This window comes from Eptesicus fuscus, chromosome 3, assembly GCF_027574615.1.
Source record: "Eptesicus fuscus isolate TK198812 chromosome 3, DD_ASM_mEF_20220401, whole genome shotgun sequence".
NCBI classification, from domain to species: domain Eukaryota; kingdom Metazoa; phylum Chordata; class Mammalia; order Chiroptera; family Vespertilionidae; genus Eptesicus; species Eptesicus fuscus.
The window spans coordinates 9,342,647-9,360,929 of record NC_072475.1 but is presented as its reverse complement, the minus strand read 5'-3'; the positions used below and the strand labels follow the sequence as shown (position 1 = coordinate 9,360,929).

The 18,283-nt window shown below is 41.0% G+C and overlaps 1 protein-coding gene across 9 annotated transcripts in view; it reads right to left on the bottom strand.

The window, feature by feature from the left end:
• Positions 1-18,283, bottom strand: part of PCBP3 (poly(rC) binding protein 3) — a 217,207-nt gene that overhangs the window by 76,967 nt on the left and 121,957 nt on the right. The gene's annotated exons all lie outside the window — the stretch shown is intronic.

The following is an 18,283-nucleotide window of genomic DNA, read 5'->3' as shown; positions in this document are numbered from 1 at the left end:
CCTTGGAGGTTAAGCTCCTGCCGCTTGAACCACCAGGAGACTGTCTGTGAGGCCCCCTGCCAGGTGTGAGCCATCCCGTGTTACACCATTGCCATGAGCATGGTGACTTCGCTGGTGCAAGCCTTAGCTCCCTCCCTGGCCATGACAGTCACCTACTCACAACTTCTCAAATCCAATCACACACTTGCAAGACTTCTTGTTTGTCTCCATCTTCACTTCAATTCACTCCACAATCAAGACATTACATGATTCATGAAAGTCTCTTTATCAAAAAGCAAGCAATCCTAAATATGTATGTGCCAAGCAACAAAACCACGAAATTCAGTAAGTAAAAATTTATCAAACTAAAGGAATAATAGACAAATCCACAATTACATTTGGAGACTTCAATATCCCGACTGGTAGAACAACTAGACAGAAAATCACCAACAATGTAGAACTTAACACCACCCACCAAAATGAGGTGCTAAACACTCTATTTGACAACAGCAGAACACATTCTTCCTAAGCACCCATGAAGCATTCTCCTAGGCAGACTACATCCTGAGCCATAAAAGTAATCTCAACAAATTTAAATAAATTAAAACCCCACAGAGTGTGGTTTCTAATTACAATTAAATCAAATTAGAAATCAATAACAGAAAGATAACAGGTATGTCTCTAAACATTTGGAAATTTAAAAACACACATCTAAATAATCCATGGGCCACAGAGGGAAGCTAAGTAAAATTTAAGAAGTATGCTGGACTGAATGAAAATGAAAATACAACATATCAAAATTTATGGAACTCAGCTAAACTGGTCCTGTGAAGGAAATTTTAGGATTAAGCGTCTAAATTAGAAATGGCCTCAAATCTGTAAGCTAAAATCCCACTTTAAGAAACTAGAAAAGGAACCAACTAACCACAAATCAAACAGAAAGAATGAAACAGTAACTACAAAAGTAAAAATCAATGAAATTGCAAACAGAAAAACAGTAGAGAAAATAAATGAAACAAAAAGCTGGTTCTTTGAAAGGTTCAATAAAATTGACAAACCTATAGCTAGACTGACAAAGAGAACAGCAGACACAAAGTACCAATATTAAAAAGGCTATCACTGCAGAGTCCACAGACATGAAAAGGACACTAAGGGACTACTACAAACAACTTTACACACATAAATTTGACAACTCAGATGAAATACACCAATTTCTTGAAAATTACAAACTACCATAACTCACCCAATTGAAAGAGATTAGTTGGATAACTCTAAACTATTAGAGAAAATTAACTTGGTTTTACTAGTAAAATCTCCTGAAAAGGAGATCCTCAGGCCAAGCCGACTTTACTGGGGAATTCTATGAGGTGTTTAAAGACATTAGCACCAATTCTATACAATCTTTTCCAAACAACAGAAGACAAGGGATTCCATCCAACTCTTTCAATATGCCACTATTACCCTAACAACAAATCCAAAGACAGAACATAAAAAGAAAACTGCAGACTAATGTTCCTCATGAGCATTACCAGGGATGCAAGGCTGCTTTAATATTTAAAAAGTCAATCAATGTAATCCATCATATTAACAGACTAAAGAAGAAAAATTACATTATTATATCATTGATGCATGGGAAGCATTTGACAAAATTCAATACTCATTCATGACAAAAATTCTCAGCAAACTAGAAATTGAGAACAGTACTTGGTTTCCATAGTAACTGTCAACCATTTAACTACATGGCAAGTATTATGAAGTGACATAAGGTAATTACAGACAACAGGAAAATTTTAGAGTAAGTATTAAATAAATACAAAGTGACTAGTGATTTGGTTGTGGCCTCATCTGCTCCAAGTCCCCCCTTTCACTCGTTACCCGCCTGGGGGCAGTTCCCATTCTCCAGCCAATAGCCAGTCACTCAGGTGTGAGTCCTGCTTCTTCTCCTCTCTTCACTAGCATCTCAGGCAGGTCATCCTCAAGTTTTCCCACCCCACATCTTGCGCCTCTGTGGGGTTGCCCTTCCCAGGACCAGGCTGGGAAGCAGGTCGAAGTCATGCATGGGACTCCAGGCTGTGGTTATTGAGATTAATTTTATCAACCAGAACAATAGGAAGGGTGCATTTAGACTTCGGTTAGTTTATCAACTGCCAATTAAAAGAAAACCTAAGAAGGGTTTTCTTTTTTAAAAAGACAGTAAAAGTCAATACACAAACCAGTCTTCTACAGATTAAACAGGATGGTTACCCAAGAGCATTCATCTGTTGTCACCTGTACCAGAATCCCCCAAAAGGCAGACACTCTAAGACAGCAGCAATAAAAGCAACTCATGACATTTGTGGAAACAGTGATGATTGCAGGTAGAGGGTCAGATGTTTTGATTAATTATTAAGGTAGATAGTGTTTATGGAATCAAAAAATCCCAGAAGACACGTAGAAACATCTAGTTTGCTAGGAATGAGAATTTGGACACTCAGTTCAGGGTTACTGGACACAAGGACTTTAAGAGGATTGATTAGAGGCCCCTGCCACCCTCTGCCATGTATCCTGACTCCCACTGCTGGTGTGTGCTTTGAGCCAGGGCAGCAGGCATTGTGTCTCAACAGCAACCAACTCGAGAGAGGAGTTACTCTAGAAAACAAAATCTTGGCAGATGGAGTCCAAAGATCCCCACCTCTTCTCCCCCACTACCAGAGGCAGACTACAGTGAATGGAACTCATATCCTTGACAGGCAAATCAAACCTCTCAAAAGAAAAGCTGTGGGCATAGCCAAGAGATGTCATGGGTTTCAGAAGAACCAGCCACAGGAGAAAGAATCACCAAATGCAACAAAAGAAGATACTCAAAGGAAGAGTTAGTGACACAAATAGAAGAATACTCATAAAGAAAACGTTGCTCCTTCAAAAGAAACCACCAAAGATTTTAGAAAGAAAAATTAGTTAAAATGGAATAGTCAGGATGACTTGAATCACAACACAGACAAAATGAAGAAAGGAATTAGTAATTGGACTAATGAACCAAGGATTATTCCAGAACGCAGACCTGTAGAACCTAGAGCTACTACAGAATACAGACCTAGAGGACTCAGAACTCTTCTAGAATGAAGATCAAGGACTGAGAAGTGGAGAGTGTAAGAGAAAAGGGTGAGGCCAAAGCAAGTTTGAGAAGCTCCATTTTCTGTTGCATAGGAGTCTGAAAAGGAGAGAACATAGACGGCTGAGGAAGAATAATGAAAAGCTACTGGAAGGCGCTTCTCAGAGTGCAGAATGTATCAGAGGACTAAGTATTGAGTGTAGAATGTATCAGAGGACTAAGTATTGAGACACCACAACTACCCAGACATATTAAGACACAGTTTCAAGACATTACTAAATACGAGAAAACCCCCTAAGTAGTCATCAGGAGGAACAAAGGTCTAGCTAGCAATTAGCATCAAATTTCTCAATGATAAATTATTATTCTAGAATTAATTGGATCAGCATCATCAAACTATTTTGAGAAAAATGACTCCAAACCTAAAATTTCAGACACAGCCAGACTTGATTCAAATTGAAGGGCAAAGGAAAGTTTTTTCCAGACAGTCAAGGACTCAGAGTTCACTAGCCTTACTCTTAAGACCAGAGGTCCTCAAACTTTTTAAACAGGGGGCCAGTTCACTGTCCCTCAGACCGTTGGAGGGCCGGACTATAGTTTAAAAAAAACTATGAACAAATTCCTATGCACACCGCACATATCTTATTTTGAAGTAAAAAAAACAAAATGGCAAAAACACCCGCATGTGGCCCGTGGGCCGTAGTTTGAGGACACCTGCTTAAGACTTAGCAAAATGACAAAAGGACAACCATCTATTAAAAAGGGTGATGTTTGATCTCACCAATAACGGTGGGGAAAGAATCCAGTATGACATGTAGCTAGCTCTAAATAATTATTGATGCACATTGTGGTACAAATTAGAATAATAGTTGAAAAATCTTACGTATATGTATTTATATAGGGATGAGAAGGAGAAAAGTGAAAGTTCCCTAAAATTCTGGTTGTTCCCTAAGGATGTGTAGATACTACTCTTATAGTCTATGTAACTGTGCATTTGAACACAGTAATGACTTATAAGGAGTTGCCAGTCAGAGGCACAGATGGTACAATTTCAATCCTGTAGAGAAAAAACTCTAGAACAAAGAAAACTTGATTAAGTCATCAAAAGGTAGTATAGAAGGGGGGGAAACAGAAATCAGAAAATATATAAGGCAAGACATCATGTAGGCTTTAGTACAAATGTGTGTTAATTTTCTCTTTTAAGAGATAAAACTCAAATTATCTTAAAAATGACACAGAAACAAAATGTGTTCATGGGAAGTGTACTAAGAAAATGCTAATCACTGGAAAGCAGGACAAACATTATTTTTAAGAAAAAGATGAAAAGTACTAAATGAGACAAAGATACTTTATTTTGAAAATAATAAATCTCTAAGAAGACATGATATTCATGATCTTTTATATACATAATTACATAGCTATAAAATTTATGAAGAACTTGTAGAACAAGAAGTGGACAAATCCAGTACCATAATGGGAAACTTTAATTTAAGAAAATCAAGAAGACAAAAAAACATAGTTATGATTTGAATAGCATTCTTAACAAACTCTGTTCCAAACAGAATATTATTTCCTTTCACATTTCTTCCTTCCCTGTCCCTCCCTCCCTCCTTACTTTTTGTCAAGCACACCAGGACCATTCACCATGTTTTTGTTTTTTTTTAAAAAAGGGGTTTTAAATATATATATATATTAACTATGTATTTGATTTTAAGGAAATTTTATTTTTCAATAGCAGAAGTCATTAAGTACAATATAAGTGGAAATTAACCACAAAGTCATATCCAAAAACAACCCAGACTACATTATATACATGGAGATTTTGGAGTGCTTTTACATAAAGCATAAACTGTTTAAAAAGTAATGAAAATGAGATAATACTGCATATCAAACCATGAAGGATATTGCCAAAACAGTTCTTAAGAGAAAATGTCAGAAAATCAGAAACATTTAAAATAAATGCCTGTGACTCTAAATGTTAGAGAAAGCATTCTATATAATAAAGAAGTAATATGCAAATTGACCATCACACCCTCACACAAGATGGCCACCCCCATGTGGTCACAAGATGGCCTGCACAAGATGGCCGGCAGGGGAGGGAAGTTGTGGGCGATCAGGCCAGCAGGGGAGGGCAGTTGGGGGTGATCGGGCTGGCAGGGGAGCAGTTAGGGGCGACCAGGTCGGCAGGGGAGGGCAGTTAGGGGCGACCGGGCTGGCAGGGGAGGGCAGTTGGGGGCGATCGGGTTGGCAGGGGAGCAGTTAGGGGCGACCAGGCTGGCAGGGGAGGGCAGTTAGGGGCAACTGGGCTGGCAGGGAAGCAGTTAGGCATCAATCGGGCTGGCAGGGGAGTGGTTAGATGGTGATCAGGCTGGCAGGCAGAAGTGGTTAGGGGCAATCAGGCAGGCAGGCGAGTGGTTGGGAGCCAGCAGTCCTGGATTGCAAGGAGGATATCCGACTGCTGGTTTAGGCCCGATCCCAGATTGGAGAGGGTACAGGCTGGGCTGAGGTACACTCCCACCCCCACAGTGCACGAATTTTGTGTACCGGGCCTCTAGTTACAAAATAATTTAAGACAAAATAGAGATAAATGCAGTAGAACCTGAAAACTTGTTGGTGCAATAAATTCTGGAAGAGAACCATACTTCCAGCAAGGGGGAAAAGGCAAAATGTAAAACTTGGGTAACCAGAAAGTAGTTATAACTACAGATGTGGTTGCTGTTAAAACTTTCAGATAGCCAGGAGTCAAGATGGCAGGATGGCAGTGAGGGGGAGAGTGTGAGTGAGTGAAGGAGTGAAAGGGGAATATGTGGACATGTGGTGTGTGTGTGTGTGTGTGTGTGTGTGTGTGTGTGTGTGTGAGTGAGGGACAGTTAGATCCTGCAGGACTTTCAGGAGCTGGAAGATTGAGATCTCTTAAATGGGGAGCCCCTGCTACTGCTGCAAGCACTCCCAGGTGGCCAGCACTGGCACAGAAACCATGTCATCTTGAAGGGGAGAGTTGCTGTGACTAGGAGCCCAGCCTCACCAACATCCAGACTGGCCTCAAACACCACCCAGGACCCTACAGCCACTCAGGCCAAAGACCTGCTACCGCAGCTGCAGACCCATGGACACTGGGACTCCAGCCTCCCTGGCCACCGGTTCCTGTGAGTCCTGGAGTACACGACACTCCCACCAACCCGCCGCCACAGCACAGGCCCTGCATGTCTCGGCACCTGGGATCTCCTGTGACTCACAGGGTGTGCAATGCTCCCGCCAACCTGCCACCACAACACAGGTCCCACCCTGCGTGTCTCAATGCCTGGGCTCTCCTGTGACTTTTGAGGCACGTGACGCTCCTGCTGACCTGCCACTGCAGACACAGGCCCTGTGTCCTGCAGCCTGGGCTCTCCAGTGACTCTTGGGATATGCAACCCTCCCACCAAGCCCTCTGCTTCAGTTGCAAACCCCATGCAACTCAGCGCCTGGACCCTTCGGTGATAGCAAAAATGGGGAGACAAAGAAACAACACCCAAAGGAAAGAAAAGGAGGCAGCAGCAGAAAAAGAACTAAATGAAATGGAGGCATGCAATATGTCAGAAAAAGAATTCATAGTAATGGTCATACAGTTCATAAACCAGATGGATGAGAAAATCACCAACTTATGTAAGAATCAAGAGGAAATCAAGAATGATATAGTTATAATAAAAAGCATGATGGAAGGTTTCAACAACAGACTAGAAGAAGTAGAGGACCGAATTAGTGAGTCAGAAGATAGGGCAGAGAAACATGCCCAATCTGAACAGCAATTGGAGAAAAGAAAATTAGAAAGCAGGAGGGAGCCTAAGGGAGCTTTGGAACAACATGAAATGAATTAACATACATATAATAGGGGTGCCAGAAGGACAATAAGAGAAGCAAGAATTAGAAAACCTATTTGAAGAAATAATGACAGAAAACTTCCCTGATTTGGGGAAGAAAAAGTCACACAAGCACAGAGAGTCCCAAACAATATGAACCCCAAAAGACCCACACCAAGACATGTCATAATTACAATGGCAAACATTAATGACAAAGAGAAAAGCTTAAAGGCTACAAGAGAGAGACAGAGAGTTACCTACAAAGGATCTCCCATCAGATTATCACACAGAAACACATCAGGCCAGAAGGGAATAGAATGAAGTATAAAAAGTGATGCAAAGCAAGGGACTAAATCCAAGAATACTCTATCTAGCAAGGCTATCATTCAAAATTGAAGGGGAAATCAGAAGCTTCACAGACAAAAAAGTTAAGGAAGTTTATCACTACCAAGCCAGCAATGCAAGAAATGCTAAAGGGACTGCCGTAAAAAGAAGAACTAGATAGGGAAGGAACACAGGTATAAAGAATAAAAATTGTTATAAACAAGTAGCTATCAATAATAACCTTAAACATAAATGGACTAAATGCTCCAATCCAAAGACATAGAGTGGCTGAATGGATAAGAAAACATGAACCATATATAGATGCTGTCTACAAGAGACCCACCTCAGAACAAGGGACTCACACAGACTGAAAGTGAAGGGATGAAAAAATGTTTTTCAGGCAAATGGAAATGAGGGAAAAAAACGCTGGGGTAGCAATACTTCTATCTGACAAAATAGACCTCAAAGTGAAGGCCATAACAAGAGATGAGGAAGGCCATTTCATAATACTAAAGGGTTTGATACAACAAGAAGAAATAACCCTGATAAACATATATGCACCCAATGCAGGAACACCCAAATACATAAAAAACTTCCAGAAGATATCTAGGGAGAGATCGACATCAATACAACCATAGTAGGGACTTTAATACCCCATTGACATCACTGAATAAATCCTCTAGACAAAAAAAAATCAGCAAAGAAACGGCAATCCTAACAACTCACTAGATCAGATGGACTTAACCAGTTAACTGCCACGCATCCAAAATGGAAACTATCCTCACATGCCACGATATTTTGAATTTAAAAAATCAATTTGCAATGAATATTATAAAAATAAATATATTACAATTTAGGTGTTCTTGAACACCTTCAGCTGAAAATTCTCACAAAAAATGATTTTAAAGTTGGTCAGGGCTGCCACTTAGAAAAAACATTTTTTTTTTTTTAAATAAATGCACATGGCATGTGGGGAAGGTCCGTCACTTGCGTCTACAGATGCTTATGGAGTACAATGGGTTAATCGACATCTTCAGAACATTTCACCCCAATGCTGCAGAATATACATTCTTTTCAATTGCATGTGGGACATTTATTTTCAAAGATAGACCACACATACTGGGACACAGGCAAAGTCTCTTCAAATTGAAGAAGATTGAAATCATATCAAGCATCTTTTCAGATCACAATGGCATAATGTTAGAAATAAACTACAATAAAAACAATCACAAAATTCAAACACTTGGAGGCTAAAGCACATGTTATCAAACAATGATTGGGTGACCAAAGATGTCAAAGAAGAAATAAAAAACATCCTGGAAACAAATGACAATGAAAACACAACAATCCAAAATCTATTGGACACAGTGAAAGGATTCCTGAGAGGGAGTTCATAGCATTACAGGCCTACCTCAAAAAAAAACAACAAGAAAAACTGGTAATAAATTATCTAACTCTACAACTTAAAGAATTATAAAGAGAGCAACAAGAAAAGCCCAGAGTGAACAGAAGGATGGAAATAATAAAGTTCAGAGTGGAAATAAATGACATAGACCCCCCCCAAAAAAAATTACAAAAGATTAATGAAACCAAGAGCTGGTTCTTTGAAAGGATAAACATGATGGATGAACCTCTAGCCAGGCTCACCAAGAAGCAAAGAGAGGACCCATATAAACAAAATCAGATATGAAAGAGGTGAAATAACACACCTCACAAAAATACAAAGGATTGTAAAAAAGTACTATGAGCAACTCTATTCCAAAAAACTGGTCAACCTAGAAGAAATGGACATATTCCTAGAAAAATATGACCTTCCAAAACTCAATTAGGAAGAATAAAAAAAATCTGAATAGGCCAATAACTATGGAAGAAATTGAAGCAGTAATCAAAAACTTCCAGCAAATACATATCCTGGACCAGATGGCTTCACAGGGGAGTTTTACCAAACACTCAAAGAAGAACAAAAATCTATCTTCCTCAGACTTTTCAAAAAAATTCAAGTAGAAGGAACACTTCCAAGCTCTTTCTATGAAGCCAGCAATACCTTAATCCCAAAACCAGATAAAGACTACAAAGAAAGAAAATTACAGGCTAATATCTCTTATGAACATAGATACTAAAATCCTCAACAAAATCCTAGCAAATTGGATCCAGCACTACATTAGAAAGATAATACACCAAGACCAAGTGGGGATTAAAGGATAGTACAATATCCGCAAATCAATCAACGTGATACATCAGATAAACACATTGAGAGATAAAAATCACATAATCGCCCTGATCAGTTTGGCTCAGTGGATAGAGCGTCGGCCTTCGGACTCAAGGGTCCCAGGTTGGATTACGATCAAGGACATGTACCTTGGTTGCAGGCACATACCCAGTAGGGAGTGTGCAGGAGGCAGCTGATCGATGTTTCTCTCTCATCGATGTTTCTAGCTCTCTATCCCTCTCCCTTCCTCTCTGTAAAGAATCAATAAAATATATATTTTTTAAAATCACATAATCATATCAATTGATGCAGAAAAAAGCATTTGACAAAATCCAACACCCTTTCTTGATAAAAATTCTCAGCAAAGTGGGAATAGAAGGATCATACCTCAACATAATAAAAGCCTTATATGACAAACCTACAGCCAACATCATACTCAATGGGCAAAAACCAAAACCATTTCCCCTAAGAACAGGAACAAGACAGGGATGCTTACTCTCACCACTCCTGTTCGACACAGTACTGAAAGTGCTAGCCATAGTGATCAGACAAGAAGAAGAAATAAAAAGCATCTAAATTAGAAAAGAAGTAAAACTGTCATTATTCGCAGATAACATGACATTGTACATAGAAAACCCTAAAGACTACATCAAAAAACTGCTAGATTTAATAAAAGGATTTGGCAATGTAGCAGGATACAAAATTAACACCCAGAAATCTATAGCTTTTTTATACACCAATAATGAACTCACAGAAAGGGAAACAAAAAAACAATCCCATTTACCATCGCACCAAAAAAATGAACATACCTAGGAATAAACTTAACTAAGGAGGTAAAAGATCAGTACTTGGAAAACTAAGGGATATTGAAAAAAAGAGATAGAGGAAGACATAAACAACTGGAAGAATATACCATGTTCATGGATTGGTGGAATCAACATCATTAAAATGTCCATACTACCCAAAGCAATCTATAGATTTAATGCAATCCCCATAAAATACCAATGGCATATTTCACAGACCTAGAACAAACTCTCCAAAAATTCATATGGAATTAAAAAAAAAAGACCCCAAATAGATGCAGCAATCCTGAGAAAGAAGAAGAAAGTTGGAGGGAATCACAATACTAATATCAAGCAATATTACAAAACTACTGTTCTCAAACTGCCTGATACTGGCATAAGAATAGACATATAGACCAATGGAACAGAACAGAGAATCCAGAAATCGACCCAAGCCATTATGCTCAATTAATATTTGACAAAGGAAGGCAAGAGCATAATACAATGGAGTCAAGACAGTCTCTTAAATAAATGGTGTTGGGAAAACTGGACAGATACATGCAAAAAAAAAAATGAAACTAGACCACCAACCTATACCATACACAAAAATAAACTCAAAATGGATAAAGAACTTAAATGTAAGATGGGTAACCATAAAAATCTTAAAAGAATCCATAGGCAGCAAAATATCAGACATATGCCATAGCAATATCTTTACCAATACAGCTCTTAGGGCAATGGAAACTAAGGAGAAAATAAACAAATGGGACTACATCGAAATAAAAATTTCTGCACAGCAAAAGAAACCATCAACAAAACAAAAAGAAAACCCACTGCATGGGAGAACATATTTGCCAATGTTATATCCGATAAGGGCCTAATCTCCAAAATTTATAGGGAACTCATACATCTAAACAAAAAGAAGATAAACAATCCAATTACAAAATGGGCAAAAGACTTAGACACTTTTCAAAGGTGGACATACAGAAGGCCAAGAGACATATGAAAACATGCTCAAAGTCACTAATCATCCAAGAGATGCAAATCAAAATGACAATGAGATACCATTTCACACCTGTCAAAATGGCTATCATCAACAAATTGACAAACAACAAGTGCTGGCGAGGATGTGGAGAAAAAGGAACCCTCATGCACTGCTGGTGGGAATGCAGACTGGTGCAGCCACAGTGGAAAACAGTATGGCGTTTCTGCAAATAAATTAAAATTGGAACTCCCATTTGACCCAGTAATCCTACTTCTAGGAATATATCCCAATAAATCAGAAACACCAGTCAGAAAGGACATATGCACCCCTATGTTTATAGCAGCACAATTTACAATAGCTAAGATTTGGAAACAGCCTAAATGCCCATGAGCAGATGAGTAGATTAAAAAACTGTGGTACATCTACACAATGGAATAAAAAAGAAATGCTGTAAAAAAGAAAGAACTCTAACCATTCGCAACAGCATGGATGGACCTGGAGAGCATTATGCTAAATAAAATAAGCCAGTCAAAGATAAATATCAAATGATCTCACTCATTCGTGAAATATAATGAACATAAACTGATGAACAAAAATAGATACAGAGACAGAGAAGCATCAAACAGACCGTCAAACTTCAGAGGGAAGGTGAGGGTGGGGGTGGGTAAGAGATCAACCAAAGGACTTGTGTGCATGCATATACGCATAACCAATAGACACAGACACTAGGGGCATGAGGGCATGTGCTGGGGGTTGGGGGTGGCCGGGGAGAGGGGAATGGGGGAAAAAGGAGACATATGTAATACTATCCTATATAATAAAAGGCTAATATGCAAATTGTCTCCTCGGGAGTTTGACCGGGAGACCGAGAGTTCGATCACTCGCTATGATGTGCACTAAATGTTAAATAACTGTTAATCAAGAATTACAGCCACAGAAAAATTATTGCTGAGGGACCCCACCTGTGCACAAATTCGTACACTGGGCCTCTAGTATATAATACTTTAAACAATAACCAATAAAAAAAAAAATTTCAGTGATTGTTATTTACAACTCTATGCAAATGAACTGTAACATCTAGATGAAATGAATAATTTTCTAGAAAAATGCAAACCAAATTATTTCAATATGATGTAGAAAGTCTGAATAATCCCTCACTGTGGTAGTGATTGAAACTGTGTTCAGAGATCTGCACTCACCAGACTCAATCCTAAAGGAAATGAAACTTTTAAGGTGTGTAAGTTGTTTCAAAGTATAGAGAAGACCCAAAGCTCCCCCAATCTGTTTATGAGATCAGCAGTATTTGGACACAAAAATTGTGCAAGTAATCTTAAAATGATCTTTAGATCATTAAATATCATTAATATCATTAATATCATCAGATATATAAACTATAAATACAGTGTTAGCAGATGGAATACAATGAAGTATTTAGTCTTTTTTAAAAAATCTTGTTTACTAGTAATTTATTTCAGAGAGGAAGGGGTTGAAAGAGAGAGAGAGCGAGAGAGCGAGAGAGCGAGCGAGCGAGAGAGAGAGAGCGAGAGCGAGCGAGAGAGAGAGAGAGAGAGAGAGAGAGAGAGAGAGAAACATCAATGATGAGAGAATCAGTGATCGGCTTCCTCTTGCACACCCCACACTGCGGATCAAGTCCAAAACCTGGGCATGTACCTTGACCGGGAATTGAACCTTGTTCATAGGTCGATGCTCAACCACTGAGTAACACCTGCCGGCCAAGCATTTAGTCTTAAATACGTTTTTAACTTAAGAATCGGTTGAGCTGTGGTTTGAAGGCCACCCGGCCCCTCGTTAGTCCTCTCTCTGTGTCTGTTCTGTCTTTGCCATGTCTCATGAATTCTCATGGCTTTGTTTTCTTTTATCTTTTTGAAAGTTTTATATTTTCCTCTGTGATGCTTATTTCATCTTGTGTCTTTTAATTTCATCTTGATTTTTGAAATATTTTTCTTTTGCTCCAGATTCTTTCCTGAGTTCTATGAACTCATTCTTGAGGTTTTCTAATTCTGATTTATGTCTTTTTTTTTTATCTCTTGCTTTATTATCTTAATGTTTTTAATCAGTTTAAAGGTATTAGATTATGGTTTTTCTCTTTTTGTACTCATGTTTTTATGGTGTGTGTTTATTGTCAGTAGGGATGTTATTTTGTTTCTATTTTTTTTTTTTTTTTTTTTTTGTCTTTTAAAAAAAACCTTCCATGGAGTTTGACCTCATATGAAAATTCATTTTCCTGAACTTCTTGGAAGGCATGGTTGATAGTAGCATTTCTAATTTCATGGTTCTAGAATGCCCTCTTCTTTTATGTTTATGATTGGCTCAAATGAAGTTAGTGTGTCTGGTGATGGGGCACTGTGACTGGATGGCCAGGGAATTAGGTAATAATATCGCATCAATGTGCTATGTTCTGGTTTTGATAATTATACTTTAAAAATAAATCTGGATGTCTTTGTTTTTAGGAAATACACACTAAAGTATCTGAAGTCAAGGAGCATGATGTCTGCTAATCACTCTTAGAAACTGCAGATCAATAGGGAGAAGCAATGAATAAATGAATGAGTGAATGAATAAGTACATGACAAATAAGTGAGCCTAAATGTGAACAGTTGGAGAAACAATTAAGTATATATACATAGACATTCTTTGTAATACTCATACAATTTTTCTCAAGGTAAGTCACAATAAAAAGTTGTCCAAATAAATAAGTACAATGAATTCCTCAGTGGAAAATGTGATGGCCCTTCTCCTCTGGACAGACGTCCTGGGAGACTTTGGGAGAACGTGGTGACACTTGAATGTGCTGAGTGGGGACTTGAAGGTGAGCCAGCATTGCTGGAACCAGGCTTTTTTGTTGTTGTTGTTGTTGTTCCTCATTATTTCCTCAAACTGGAATTTTAATTAAAACAAATAAATAACTTGGAATATAATTTTTAAAAATCTGATGAGAAGATTTTGAAGTGACGTTGGCTTTTAAGTGCAGGAGGCCCAGAAGGGCAGTTGGCCCTGAGCTCACTGCCCAGGTTGGCATCTCGGGGCAGCCTTTCTTGTTGCAGCACCTCATACTGTCACTGTGGCTACTTTTCTTCAGTGTGAAGTGTAAACTGGCCATGGTGCCACGGTTCTCTGTGGACTCATGGTTCACATGCAGTCAGAAGCAGCACTGACATCTGGGTGATGGGGAGGTCGGAGGGCCAATGGCAAAGAGAGATGGGCTCAGCAAAGCTCTGAAGTTGGCTTGGTGCAGGGCACACAGCTGCTTCTCATGTAGAGCTTTCTGCTTACACCCCAAGCAAAGCCAGACATCCCTGGGAGCCATGCCGCACGGCCATGGAAAGCAGGGCACAGGAGCTGGCCTGTGGGCTTCAAGCCTGATGGACCATGTTCTGGCAGTGACCTCAGACCAGGTCTCTCTGAAGTTGAGACAATGTCTCCTTTTATAGATAGGGGCTGTGGCAAAGGGAGAAACCCATCAAAACCAAGGAAGCTGTCACTTCAGCTGGCCGAGCATGAAGTGGGTGATGCACTAGGCATGTTGGTGGCACTGATGTTCCTGAGACAGGCCTTGGTCTGACATCACTGGCACAGACACATCAAGATGTGGACTTGATCTTGACCTTGAGGCCCCATCACCAGGCCTCTACTCCAGCCATACAGCTGGCTCTCTGCTGCTCATCATGGTCATCAACTGGTCATCTGCATTGTGACCTTAGGCTCAGCACCTGCACTGCCATGCACATAGCTGTGTCCTCCCATACAGCCTCACTCCTAGGTCAATGTCCAGGAGGGAATCTTGCCTTCTGCATGATTGTAGGGTCAGCAGGGTGAGGGGAGGGAACACAGAGCCTTTATTCCCCCCATACCCTCACCTATCCAGGCTCTGATACCCCTCTACTCCCGGACCCTGGTGTCCTTCCAGGAAATAGGACATCTGAACTCAAAGGCCCAGAGTTGGTCCATTCTTGTTGCCATGCCCACTTGCCTGACCCTGGAACGCTCTCCAGCTCTGCCCATGGCATGGTCGTCATCCTGTCTTTTTGTGATGCCTGCCTGCAGAAGTCTCATCCTGGACCTAACTGTGGAGGAGAGCTGTATGGACTGATATATCTGTGACGTCCAGCCTGTGTGAGTCCTTGTGATGCCTCAGCTCCTGGCCTGACCTTACCAGCTCCTCTCCCCCCCACAGCGCAGGCTGCCATCTGTCCCAGGCCAGCCACCTGCTGGCTGCAGTGACCTCTCGATGGGAAAAGAGATGACCATGGGAAAAGGGAATCGGCCCAGTCAGGATCACACACAACACAATACCTCCTCACTGTATCTGCTCTTCTCCAGGAGATTTCACAGGAAGTGACTCACATCTGGCACTGCACTGGTCACTCCATTTTATTCACTTGTCTGACTTGAAAATCATACCTTTTATCTCACTGCTGTGTGCTTCTTGCACAGCTTCTGCTTTGGACTACCTTTTTCTTTGGAAGGAATTCTAAACAGTGTTTGCTAATCAGGGCCCCTCACTGCCTCTGCTGATCATCACATTAGCAAATGTTTGACTTATGCCAGTCAGATAATACAGCAGGCAAACAGCATGTAAAGATTCAAATCCATATGATTATTGTCTGGATCTACCAAAATTTAAATGAATTATAATATAAAAACAAATCACCTTTGTAATTCTCATGGTACGTGTTCTCCGGTGTCTCTTAATGACATTACTGAGCTGGCCAGTTAGTTGCCCTGTGGTGCTGACCACCCATCTGCAAGCTTCCCTCCTATTCCTCAAGGGCCTCTTCATAAGCCAGCCGTGGCCTCTCAGCTGGATGGCTAGAGGAAGCTCCTTGTTTTGGGGTGCCTCCTGGTAGGGGTACACATGCTGCTTAGCTCTCATTGCCCCATTCCTCCTTACAGGACTCCACCAAGGGGCCCTTTCTGTCCAGTCCTGCAGATGGGCTAGGGCCTGAGGCATTCCAGCTGGTGGCAAAGCCTCATCAGAGCCAAGGTCCTGTCATCTGTCGTCAGGATAATCTTTCAAAACATAAAACAGCTCTGATGGCTTAACCTCCCTTCCTTGTCTCTTGGCTTAACAATCATGAAAGATAATCATATTTACGAGCCTGTAGTGCCTCCTGGGCTGTGAGAGCTAAGGGGTGTGATGGCCCAAAACCTTGAGGTTGGGTTCTGAGGGTGGGATCAGTAGGGTGAGGGGAGGGGACATGGAGCATGAATGATGTGGGGAGGTTTGAGGGGCAGGGACACCTAGCTGGGGGACTTACACTTTCTCCTGGATACTGGAAAGCCTGGGGCTTATAAGTAGGCAGACCAGTTTGTGCTCTTGTAATGTCCCTTTGGCTTCAGAGGGAGTAGAGGCCTGCAGGAAGGTGGGAGCATAGCACTCCGAGGAACTCAGGGTAGGGCTTCTGGGGAGCAGGTGGAGGCATGAGAATACAGTGGGGGAAGGTCTGGAGGTGCCAGGGCTGGCAACCACAGGGACACTGGGTGTGCCCTCCTCATGTATCCAGGATAGGTTAGGGTTTTTCCCCACTTTTAATTGATACTCATATATTTCTTTTGAATTCCTATGGGTTCTTTATAACTATTTTTCATGTTTTCAATCAAGAGTAAAACGTTTACTTTGTATTGGACAGAGTTATAATTTGAAATAAAAAAAATCTTTATATTGTTGTGAGAACTTTTGTTCTGATCTTTTAGTTTCAAGGAGATAGTCATTGAAAATCCATTGCAAAGCCCCTTCAAAAATGGAGGGTGAGTCTGAATTGTATTTTTCTTTCCTTCGTAAACTGGTCCTGCCTATGAACCTGTGTTTCTGTTCAAATAGTTCCTCTGGCCACTTCTTATAGCTAAAGGAAAGCTAGGAGTCTCTGAGCTGACGGAGCACACCCCCACCCCCTTTCTTCTGAGTGTGGTGACCGTGCAAGTGGGTTCAGTATTTTTTGCTTATGTGCTAGCCATAATCTTATTTTTAATTTTGCTTATGATTTTTAAAATTTATTCATTGTTAATGGTTTTATTATATCATTTACCCCTTAGAACAGTTTGGCCAAGAACAATAGTCATTTTTGTTGCTCCTTTCCTGGGGTAGAAGTAGAGTGACACTGTTCCCAGGACTCCCGTGGGTTCTGCCTGAAAAGCCCAGATTGGTTTTATCCTAGGAGTGCAGGGAGCAAGGTGCCGGTTGCCATCGCCCTTTTCCAAGAGGTTTGATGACCCAGATGAGGCCAAGATTCTGGGGGCCACACAGTCAAGTACTCAGTGTGCCTGACTTCGAGTTTCACTCCCAAATCTCTTGGGCTGGCGCACCTGGTATCCAGGTGTCTGCAGAGGAAAGGATGAAGTGAGCTGTCCTCCATCTCTGGTTGTGGCAGGCTGGATCACACTCTCAGTTGTGGCTTTGTGGATGTACCCAGGGCTATTTTAGCATGGGCCTGTGCCTGTTGCAAGGGAGGGCCTACGGACCCCTGGGAGCTCTTTGTGTGTGACTGGGGTTATTGCTGGGGTCCCAGAAGCCCCTCTCCACTCTACCTCACCTTCCTGCCCAGAGCTGGACCTTGAGAGGAAGCCAAGGTCAGACTCCCCAGCTAATTCCCATTGTGAGTTGAGAGCCCCGATGCCCTCACTCATCTTGCTGCTTCCCAGACATGAAGAGCCTTCTGGATTGGGTGTTTGGAGCCTCTTGAGGCAGCACTGTGGAGAAGGGCACACAGAAGGGGCTAAACCTGAGCTGGAGACCTTGAAGATAACGCTGCCTCCTCCCCCCTTATTTCCCACTCCAGTGAGTGAGGGCATGTCTGTGGGGGTGACCTGAGCCAGATGTAGGCTCCTGGCTCAGCGTACGGGAGGGGTCAGATGTTTCCTCCCCAGAGCATGTGGCATAGGTCTTCCTTTCTTCCCAGCCCCACCAGCAAATACTCAGATCTTGGCATTGTGTGGACCTGGACATCTTCAGAAATAATACAGAAAATGCATTCCTTACTTTGCTCTTTTCTTTTATCTCCTATTCTTACTCTAAAATCATCCTGGGAAAATAAGGCTTAAAATTCTCCATCTGTA